Source organism: Hippocampus guttulatus, chromosome 7, assembly GCF_054856545.1.
Source record: "Hippocampus guttulatus isolate MCC_2025c chromosome 7, RoL_Hgut_1.0, whole genome shotgun sequence".
Taxonomy (NCBI): Eukaryota; Metazoa; Chordata; class Actinopteri; order Syngnathiformes; family Syngnathidae; genus Hippocampus; species Hippocampus guttulatus.
This window is the reverse complement of record NC_141267.1, coordinates 2136690-2149032: the sequence shown is the minus strand read 5'-3', so window position 1 is coordinate 2149032 and position 12343 is coordinate 2136690.

Sequence of the window (12343 nt, the reverse complement as noted above, 5' to 3'; positions counted from 1 at the left end):
TACGACAACATGACGGAATATCAGTGAACATTAAACTTAAAATTCACAGTGTGTAAATATGGGATTGAAATTTTATCTTGACATTTTATTTTCATCGGAGCAGTGAATAACACGAGATTTTTCGTTGTGGTACAAGTCATAAAAAATGACTTTCTCATAAGCTTTCAGAATTCATCCCTGGTATCAACACTTCCTCTTCATGAAGTAGTTTGAAACAAAATATATCTTTGGCATCATTTCTGGATGCCACAATTAAACATTTTTTGCATGGGTGATCATCATCCAATAAACCTGCTGTGGTCAGTATTTCTGACGATTGTCTTGTTCTCTTATTTTCCATCGCCACATAATGTTCTAAAATTGATGCACGGAATGTCTGGGGAAGGCCTTCATCAGTTCCACTGCCATCTGAAAAAAAATAGCTTGTTTGTCTTGTGGGAGTGACAAAACTGTTTCGGGCGAACAATTTGAAAACACAATTTGTACAAGGCTGCATAAAGCTGGACGATCGCTTGGTTGTGCGTTGAAGTTTTGGACCCTGTGTTGTCAACCCGCGCCACTTTCGGCCTGCCTGGCTTGGAGGAGCTCCGGCGGGGACAAACTGGCGGCATCGCTTCTATACCGGCCCGTCGCGGGCGTATTCGACGAGGTTTATTAGCCCGTTGCTTGACACCCGCGCCCCTCCCGGCTTCCCGCAAGATCCCCCTGATCAGAGCTGCATTGCGATCCGCTAGGAGCAGCCGCGCCCGGGCCGTGTTTTGCAGCGGCATTGTACGATATTTCGCGAGGATGGCCGTGAGCTTTTCACCCACTTCGCTTGCAACCCGGGCCACGTTGGACCGACGGGCGCGGCGGAACTCCGGCGAGGTCAGGCGGGTGGCGTATTTTCCTTCACAGAATGTCGCGCGGGTGTGCGTCGAAGTTTTCTGCCCTTTGTGTTAGGGTCCATTGTTTGTCCACAGTGTCGACCCTCCCTTTTGATTTTGCGCCCGGGACCTAACCGACGCTGTCGCTTGGCCCCGCCAGAGCTGCGCCGTGCCTGGCGGGCCGGCAAAGGCGAGTGTTGCAAGCGAAGAGGTGGAAGACCTCGCGCACACCAACACGACCTGCCGGGAGCAAAGCTGCTGCCCGCTCGGCTCCGCCAGAGATGCACCTCGCTTTGAGGGACAGGGGGCGCGGTGTGCAATCAAAGGGAAGAAAAACTTGGGAATCAAACCGCGCGAAGGTCCGGGACCGAACCGATGCCACCCGCTTGGCCCTGCCGGAGTTGCGCGGGGCAGGTAGGGCCGAGAGTGGTGTGTGTGATAAGCGAAGCGGAGGAACAGCTCACGCCCGCCCGTGAGAAATTTCGGACAGAGCCGTTTTTGCCCACGGCCGAGCCGGAGTTGCTCCGCTGCGGCGCTCAGGCTGTTCCGACGAGGATGTTGGGGCGGAGCGCTGGGAGAACCGCGGGTGTTAAGCAAAGTGTTCGGCTTCGTGAGAGATGAAGAGAGGAACCACGCGCAGACACAAAAAGCACAGAAGGGTTTTATTGCCAGTAAGCGAGACAGGCCGAGGTGGTCACAACTGAAAGGTAGTCAAAATGATCAATTCGAGGAGTGCAGGAATCCTGGAGCGGTACGGCGTCGTCGACACGGCAGGAAGGATCTCTGACGAAGTGACAATGGGTGGCTCTTCAGGCTGGCTTTTATGCTGCAAGTGGCAGATGAGATAATGACTCGCAGGTGTGTCGGGGAGGCAGGTGCACTGATTAGAGAAGCGCCCATCCCACACTGAAAAAGGTAACAATAACTTTTTGGGAGCGGCAAATTCCCCCACAGGAGAACAGAGAAATAGTGGTTTGATTTCGTGGAGTTCGTGGCGCAATGCATGAGGCGTCTGACTACAAATCAGGTCATGCTCGGCCAAAGAGAGGGCGTCCACCAGGTTGAAAAAGAGATGAAGAGCAAACACTGTCAATACATAATAAAGTTTCTCTGTCCCAATATCCCAAAAAAAAAGCCCAGTCCGAAGTAGCAAGATTAAGAAAATCTTTTGAAAAAACGCTCACATGAGGCGGATTTTGAGCCTTGCCTATGCAGTGATATTAATAATAATTGTAATAATAATCATGAAAAAGTGTGATGGTGGCGTGGCATTCATTTATCTTTTGAATTGGTGCGTTTAGATTTTTGTTTTTTGCTTTTCCTTGTATTTGGGTGTAGTTTCAAGCGCAGCTCATGTTCACACAACGCACATTTTATCTCATTATTTTTAGAGGGTCACAGGAAATCATATGGAAGGCTGCAATGGCCAACTCTCACCAGCAGAGGCTATCGTAAAGTGCTGGCCGTGCATGGACAAATAGGGCTCTCGCATTTCAGAAAGCACAAGAGTGACACAACGTGGCATCAGCTCTGAGCAGCAAATATTGTCAATTCATCGTCAATTTTTTCCGTCCCAAGAACCCCCCAAAAAAGTCAAAAGAGCCAAGATTTTTTAAAAACGCTCACATCAGAAGGATTTTGAGGCGTGTCGATGCAAAAAAAAAAAAGAAAAAAGAAAAAAGACAATTAAAAAGTGTGATGGGGACACGACGTTCTTTGAATTCTAAATTGATATATTTCGATTTTTTTTGCTTTCACATGTATTTGGTTTGAGATTCGATTTCAGCTCATGTTCACAGGGCGGACATTTTATGTTGTTGCTTATTTTTAGAGGGTCATAAAAAAAATCCCAGACTTGACTTCTTCGTTTACAGTTGACTGAATAGGGATGATTGTTTTATTTGGGAGCAGAGAGATGTTGACTTAAATTCGCGGAGTTTATGATGCCACGGATAACGTGTCTCAATACGATTCAGTATTCGTTCGCGGAACGTCGCGCGGCTGGAAGCCGACGTTTTCTGCCCTTTGCGTTCGAAACCATTGTGTGTCCACGGTGCCGCCCCTCCCTTTTTTTGTCTCTTTTTCAGTGTGGGCTGGGCGCCTCTCGAATCAGTGCACCTGCCTCCCCTACACACGTGCGAGTCTTCATCTCATCTGCCACTTGCACCATAAAAGACAGCGTGAACAGCCACCCGTTGCCAGTTCGTCAGCGATCCTTCCTGCCGAGCTAGCTGCTGCCACGCCGTTACGCTCCAGCATTTCTGCACTCCTCAACGTGATCATTTTGACTAGCTTTCAGTTGTTTACACCTCGACCTGACCAACTTTCTGGCAATAAAACCCCTCTTCGTTTTTGGTGTCTGTGTGTGGTTCTTGTATTGATCTCTCACGAAACCGAACACTTTAATTCACATTCGACCCAAACTCCTCGTTTGGAGCGTCCCTCGCGCCGAAACGGTGCAGCATCGGCGGTGCCGTGGGCATAAACAACTCGGTACGACATTTCGCGCGGGTGGGCGTGAGATGTTCCTCCGCTTCACTGGTAACCCTGGATACTCTCCGCCGTACGGGTGCCGTGCGCCCCGAACCCGAAGCAATGAGGGACATTTTAGGGCGGTCGGGTTCGGGTAGGGGTAGGGCTCGGGCTCGGGCTCGGGCCGCCCGATCTTACTTCTGCTCCGGCGGGGCCAAGCGGGTGGCATCCGTTCGGTCCCGGACCTTCGTGCTGTTTGATTACCAAAGGACTTATGCACACACTTCAACTTGTATTTTGTTCAGGATGACCTCCTGAAGCCTAAATGAGCATTAATTTGATCACACAACTCATGCCTATGAAGATACATTCAAACTCACAAAACGTGCTCAGCTCGGGCTGAAAATGCATTTAAAGCAATAAAAACTCAAATTGAGTGTCACACCTAAACCAAAGGACTTATGCACACACTTCAACATGTATTTTGTTCAGAAGGACCACCTGAAGCCTAAATGAGCATTAATTTGATCACACAATTCATGCCTATGAAGATGCATTCAAACTCACAAAACGTGCTCAGCTCGGGCTGAAAATGCATTTAAAGCAATAAAAACTCAAATTGAGTGTCACACCTAAACCAAAGGACTTATGCACACACTTCATCATGTATTTTGTTCAGGATGACCACCTGAAGCCTAAATGAGCATTAATTTGACTAAACAAATCATTCCTATGAAGATACATTCAAAGTCAGAAAGCGCGCTCAGCTCGGGCTGAAAATGCATTTAAAGCAATAAAAACTCAAATTGAGTGTCACACCTAAACCAAAGGACTTATGAACACACTTCAACATGTATTTTGTTCAGGATGACCACCTGAAGCCTAAATGAGCATTAATTTGACCACACAACTCATTCCTATGAAGATACATTCAAACTCACAAAACGTGCTCAGCTCGGGCTGAAAATGCATTTAAAGCAATCAAAACTCAAATTGAGTGTAAGGCCTAAACCAAAGGACTTATGCACACACTTCAACATGTATTTTGTTCAGGATGACCTCCTGAAGCCCATATGAGAATTAATTTGACCACACAACTCATTCCTATGAAGATACATTCAAACTCACAAAACGTGCTCAGCTCGGGCTGAAAATGCATTTAAAGCAATAAAAACTCAAATTGAGTGTCACGCCTAAACCAAAGGACTTATGCACACACTTCAACATGTATTTTGTTCAGGATGACCACCTGAAGCCTAAATGAGCATTAATTTGACCACACAACTCATTCCTATGAAGATACATTCAAACTCACAAAACGTGCTCAACTCGGGCTGAAAATGCATTTAAAGCAATAAAAACTCAAATTGAGTGTCACGCCTCAACCAAAGGACTTATGCACACACTTCAACATGTATTTTGTTCAGGATGACCTCCTGAAGCCTAAATGAGCATTAATTTGACCACACAACTCATTCCTATGAAGATACATTCAAACTCACAAAACGTGCTCAGCTCGGGCTGAAAATGCATTTAAAGCAAAAAAACTCAAATTGAGTGTCACGCCTAAACCGAAGGACTTATGCACACACTTCAAGATGTATTTTGTTCAGGATGACCTCCTGAAGCCTAAATGAGCAATATTTTGACCACACAACTCATTCCTATGAAGATACATTCAAAGTCAGAAAGCGCGCTCAGCTCGGACTGAAAATGCATTTAAAGCAATAAAAACTCAAATGGAGTGTCACGCCTAAACCAAAGGACTTATGCACACACTTCAACATGTATTTAGTTCAGGATGACCACCTGAAGCCGAAATGAGCATTAATTTGACCACACAATTCATTCTTATGAAGATACATTCAAACTCACAAAACATGCTCAGCTCGGGCTGAAAATGCATTTAAAGCAATAAAAACTCAAATTGAGTGTCACGCCTAAACCAAAGGACTTATGCACACACTTCAACATGTATTTTGTTCAGGATGACCACCTGAAGCCTAAATGAGCATTAATTTGACCACACAACTCATTCCTATGAAGATACATTCAAACTCACAAAACGTGCTCAACTCGGGCTGAAAATGCATTTAAAGCAATAAAAACTCAAATTGAGTGTCACGCCTAAACCAAAGGACTTATGCACACACTTCAACATGTATTTAGTTCAGGATGTCCTCCTGAAGCCTAAATGAGCATTAATTTGACCACACAACTCATTCCTATGAAGATACATTCAAACTCACAAAACGTGCTCAGCTCGGGCTGAAAATGCATTTAAAGCAATAAAAACTCAAATTGAGTGTCACGCCTAAACCAAAGGACTTATGCACACACTTCAACATGTATTTTGTTCAGGATGACCACCTGAAGCCTAAATGAGCATTAATTTGACCACACAACTGATTCCTATGAAGATACATTCAAACTCACAAAACGTGCTCAGCTCGGGCTGAAAATGCATTTAAAGCAATAAAAACTCAAATTGAGTGTCACGCCTAAACCAAAGGACTTATGCACACACTTCAACATGTATTTTGTTCAGGATGACCACCTGAAGCCTAAATGAGCATTAATTTGACCACACAACTCATTCCTATGAAGATACATTCAAACTCACAAAACGTGCTCAACTCGGGCTGAAAATGCATTTAAAGCAATAAAAACTCAAATTTTAAAAAACTTTACCAGTGTAGGCAACTTAATAATAATAATAATACTAATAATACATTTTATTGATAAGCGCCTTTCAAGACACCCAAGGACACTTTACAATAACAAAAAACACAAAACAATACGGGTTGAGCAGCTGACATGTCTGTCATTTTCTTGTGAGAATTAATTTTTTTCCAGAACAACACTCACAAAATTAGATATAGGTCTACATGACTTCCAACATTGTGATGTGCACTCACAGCAGCAATACCAGTCTTCGGCCGCTCAATTCATGCAAATTCTTCTCAAGACACTGCTCATGGTACCACCTTTCGCACTGGGTCTCGTCAAAAGGGGGCCGGGGGGAGAGAACCCTAACATCGCAAGATTATATGTTCGGAAATTTCAATCAGGATTACTCTAAGTTGCTTTTAAAATTCAAATTTTTTCTTTTACTTGAACCAACCCAATTTCAATGATGCATGCAAAGCATCATGAAGACAATGTCGATGCAAGATAAATTGTGTGTTCTTCCATTGTAAAAATCACTCGTTTTGTCAGAGGACCTTTTCCAGGTGGTTTTGCCATTTAGAGCATGCCACAGTGCATGGCGAGAACAAATACGACAACATGACGGAATATCAGTGAACATTAAACTTAAAATTCACAGTGTGTAAATATGGGATTGAAATTTTATCTTGACATTTTATTTTCATCGGAGCAGTGAATAACACGAGATTTTTCGTTGTGGTACAAGTCATAAAAAATGACTTTCTCATAAGCTTTCAGAATTCATCCCTGGTATCAACACTTCCTCTTCATGAAGTAGTTTGAAACAAAATATATCTTTGGCATCATTTCTGGATGCCACAATTAAACATTTTTTGCATGGGTGATCATCATCCAATAAACCTGCTGTGGTCAGTATTTCTGACGATTGTCTTGTTCTCTTATTTTCCATCGCCACATAATGTTCTAAAATTGATGCACGGAATGTCTGGGGAAGGCCTTCATCAGTTCCACTGCCATCTGAAAAAAAATAGCTTGTTTGTCTTGTGGGAGTGACAAAACTGTTTCGGGCGAACAATTTGAAAACACAATTTGTACAAGGCTGCATAAAGCTGGACGATCGCTTGGTTGTGCGTTGAAGTTTTGGACCCTGTGTTGTCAACCCGCGCCACTTTCGGCCTGCCTGGCTTGGAGGAGCTCCGGCGGGGACAAACTGGCGGCATCGCTTCTATACCGGCCCGTCGCGGGCGTATTCGACGAGGTTTATTAGCCCGTTGCTTGACACCCGCGCCCCTCCCGGCTTCCCGCAAGATCCCCCTGATCAGAGCTGCATTGCGATCCGCTAGGAGCAGCCGCGCCCGGGCCGTGTTTTGCAGCGGCATTGTACGATATTTCGCGAGGATGGCCGTGAGCTTTTCACCCACTTCGCTTGCAACCCGGGCCACGTTGGACCGACGGGCGCGGCGGAACTCCGGCGAGGTCAGGCGGGTGGCGTATTTTCCTTCACAGAATGTCGCGCGGGTGTGCGTCGAAGTTTTCTGCCCTTTGTGTTAGGGTCCATTGTTTGTCCACAGTGTCGACCCTCCCTTTTGATTTTGCGCCCGGGACCTAACCGACGCTGTCGCTTGGCCCCGCCAGAGCTGCGCCGTGCCTGGCGGGCCGGCAAAGGCGAGTGTTGCAAGCGAAGAGGTGGAAGACCTCGCGCACACCAACACGACCTGCCGGGAGCAAAGCTGCTGCCCGCTCGGCTCCGCCAGAGATGCACCTCGCTTTGAGGGACAGGGGGCGCGGTGTGCAATCAAAGGGAAGAAAAACTTGGGAATCAAACCGCGCGAAGGTCCGGGACCGAACCGATGCCACCCGCTTGGCCCTGCCGGAGTTGCGCGGGGCAGGTAGGGCCGAGAGTGGTGTGTGTGATAAGCGAAGCGGAGGAACAGCTCACGCCCGCCCGTGAGAAATTTCGGACAGAGCCGTTTTTGCCCACGGCCGAGCCGGAGTTGCTCCGCTGCGGCGCTCAGGCTGTTCCGACGAGGATGTTGGGGCGGAGCGCTGGGAGAACCGCGGGTGTTAAGCAAAGTGTTCGGCTTCGTGAGAGATGAAGAGAGGAACCACGCGCAGACACAAAAAGCACAGAAGGGTTTTATTGCCAGTAAGCGAGACAGGCCGAGGTGGTCACAACTGAAAGGTAGTCAAAATGATCAATTCGAGGAGTGCAGGAATCCTGGAGCGGTACGGCGTCGTCGACACGGCAGGAAGGATCTCTGACGAAGTGACAATGGGTGGCTCTTCAGGCTGGCTTTTATGCTGCAAGTGGCAGATGAGATAATGACTCGCAGGTGTGTCGGGGAGGCAGGTGCACTGATTAGAGAAGCGCCCATCCCACACTGAAAAAGGTAACAATAACTTTTTGGGAGCGGCAAATTCCCCCACAGGAGAACAGAGAAATAGTGGTTTGATTTCGTGGAGTTCGTGGCGCAATGCATGAGGCGTCTGACTACAAATCAGGTCATGCTCGGCCAAAGAGAGGGCGTCCACCAGGTTGAAAAAGAGATGAAGAGCAAACACTGTCAATACATAATAAAGTTTCTCTGTCCCAATATCCCAAAAAAAAAGCCCAGTCCGAAGTAGCAAGATTAAGAAAATCTTTTGAAAAAACGCTCACATGAGGCGGATTTTGAGCCTTGCCTATGCAGTGATATTAATAATAATTGTAATAATAATCATGAAAAAGTGTGATGGTGGCGTGGCATTCATTTATCTTTTGAATTGGTGCGTTTAGATTTTTGTTTTTTGCTTTTCCTTGTATTTGGGTGTAGTTTCAAGCGCAGCTCATGTTCACACAACGCACATTTTATCTCATTATTTTTAGAGGGTCACAGGAAATCATATGGAAGGCTGCAATGGCCAACTCTCACCAGCAGAGGCTATCGTAAAGTGCTGGCCGTGCATGGACAAATAGGGCTCTCGCATTTCAGAAAGCACAAGAGTGACACAACGTGGCATCAGCTCTGAGCAGCAAATATTGTCAATTCATCGTCAATTTTTTCCGTCCCAAGAACCCCCCAAAAAAGTCAAAAGAGCCAAGATTTTTTAAAAACGCTCACATCAGAAGGATTTTGAGGCGTGTCGATGCAAAAAAAAAAAAGAAAAAAGAAAAAAGACATTTAAAAAGTGTGATGGGGACACGACGTTCTTTGAATTCTAAATTGATATATTTCGATTTTTTTTGCTTTCACATGTATTTGGTTTGAGATTCGATTTCAGCTCATGTTCACAGGGCGGACATTTTATGTTGTTGCTTATTTTTAGAGGGTCATAAAAAAAATCCCAGACTTGACTTCTTCGTTTACAGTTGACTGAATAGGGATGATTGTTTTATTTGGGAGCAGAGAGATGTTGACTTAAATTCGCGGAGTTTATGATGCCACGGATAACGTGTCTCAATACGATTCAGTATTCGTTCGCGGAACGTCGCGCGGCTGGAAGCCGACGTTTTCTGCCCTTTGCGTTCGAAACCATTGTGTGTCCACGGTGCCGCCCCTCCCTTTTTTTGTCTCTTTTTCAGTGTGGGCTGGGCGCCTCTCGAATCAGTGCACCTGCCTCCCCTACACACGTGCGAGTCTTCATCTCATCTGCCACTTGCACCATAAAAGACAGCGTGAACAGCCACCCGTTGCCAGTTCGTCAGCGATCCTTCCTGCCGAGCTAGCTGCTGCCACGCCGTTACGCTCCAGCATTTCTGCACTCCTCAACGTGATCATTTTGACTAGCTTTCAGTTGTTTACACCTCGACCTGACCAACTTTCTGGCAATAAAACCCCTCTTCGTTTTTGGTGTCTGTGTGTGGTTCTTGTATTGATCTCTCACGAAACCGAACACTTTAATTCACATTCGACCCAAACTCCTCGTTTGGAGCGTCCCTCGCGCCGAAACGGTGCAGCATCGGCGGTGCCGTGGGCATAAACAACTCGGTACGACATTTCGCGCGGGTGGGCGTGAGATGTTCCTCCGCTTCACTGGTAACCCTGGATACTCTCCGCCGTACGGGTGCCGTGCGCCCCGAACCCGAAGCAATGAGGGACATTTTAGGGCGGTCGGGTTCGGGTAGGGGTAGGGCTCGGGCTCGGGCTCGGGCCGCCCGATCTTACTTCTGCTCCGGCGGGGCCAAGCGGGTGGCATCCGTTCGGTCCCGGACCTTCGTGCTGTTTGATTACCAAAGGACCTATGCACACACTTCAACTTGTATTTTGTTCAGGATGACCTCCTGAAGCCTAAATGAGCATTAATTTGATCACACAACTCATGCCTATGAAGATACATTCAAACTCACAAAACGTGCTCAGCTCGGGCTGAAAATGCATTTAAAGCAATAAAAACTCAAATTGAGTGTCACACCTAAACCAAAGGACTTATGGACACACTTCAACATGTATTTTGTTCAGGATGACCACCTGAAGCCTAAATGAGCATTCATTTGACCACACAACTCATTCCTATGAAGATACATTCAAAGTCAGAAAGCGCGCTCAGCTCAGGCTACAAATGCATTTAAAGCAATAAAAACTCAAATTGAGTGTCACGCCTAAACCAGAGGATTTATGCACACACTTCAACATGTATTTTGTTCAGGATGTCCTCCTGAAGCCTAAATGAGCATTAATTTGACTACACAACTCATTCCTATGAAGATACATTCAAAGTCAGAAAGCGCGCTCAAGCTCGGGCTGAAAATGCATTTAAAGCAATAAAAACTCAAATTGAGTGTCACACCTAAACCAAAGGACTTATGCACACATTCAACATGTATTTTGTTCAGGATGACCTCCTGAAGCCTATATGAGCTTTAATTTGACCACACAACTCATTCCTATGAAGATACATTCAAACTCACAAAACGTGCTCAGCTCGGGCTGAAAATGCATTTAAAGCAATAAAAACTCAAATTGAGTGTCACGCCTAAACCAAAGGATTTATGCACACACTTTAACATGTATTTTGTTCAGAAGGACCACCTGAAGCCTAAATGAGCATTAATTTGATCACACAATTCATGCCTATGAAGATGCATTCAAACTCACAAAACGTGCTCAGCTCGGGCTGAAAATGCATTTAAAGCAATAAAAACTCAAATTGAGTGTCACACCTAAACCAAAGGACTTATGCACACACTTCATCATGTATTTTGTTCAGGATGGCCTCCTGAAGCCTATATGAGCATTAATTTGACCACACAACTCATTCCTATGAAGATACATTCAAACTCACAAAACATGCTCAGCTCGGGCTGAAAATGCATTTTAAGCAATAAAAACTCAAATTGAGTGTCACGCCTAAACCAAAGGACTTATGCACACACTTCAACATGTATTTTGTTCAGGATGACCACCTGAAGCCTAAATGAGCATTAATTCGACCACACAACTCATTCCTATGAAGATACATTCAAACTCACAAAACGTGCTCAGCTCGGGCTGAAAATGCATTTAAAGCAATCAAAACTCAAATTGAGTGTAAGGCCTAAACCAAAGGACTTATGCACACACTTCAACATGTATTTTGTTCAGGATGACCTCCTGAAGCCCATATGAGAATTAATTTGACCACACAACTCATTCCTATGAAGATACATTCAAACTCACAAAACGTGCTCAGCTCGGGCTGAAAATGCATTTAAAGCAATAAAAACTCAAATTGAGTGTCACGCCTAAACCAAAGGACTTATGCACACACTTCAACATGTATTTTGTTCAGGATGACCACCTGAAGCCTAAATGAGCATTAATTTGACCACACAACTCATTCCTATGAAGATACATTCAAACTCACAAAACGTGCTCAACTCGGGCTGAAAATGCATTTAAAGCAATAAAAACTCAAATTGAGTGTCACGCCTAAACCAAAGGACTTATGCATACACTTCAACATGTATTTTGTTCAGGATGACCACCTGAAGCCTAAATGAGCATTAATTTGACCACACAACTCATTCCTATGAAGATACATTCAAACTCACAAAACGTGCTCAGCTCGGGCTGAAAATGCATTTAAAGCAATCAAAACTCAAATTGAGTGTAAGGCCTAAACCAAAGGACTTATGCACACACTTCAACATGTATTTTGTTCAGGATGACCTCCTGAAGCCCATATGAGAATTAATTTGACCACACAACTAATTCCTATGAAGCTACATTCAAACTCACAAAACGTGCTCAGCTCGGGCTGAAAATGCATTTAAAGCAATAAAAACTCAAATTGAGTGTCACGCCTAAACCGAAGGACTTATGCACACACTTCAAGATGTATTTTGTTCAGGATGACCTCCTGAAGCCTAAATGAGC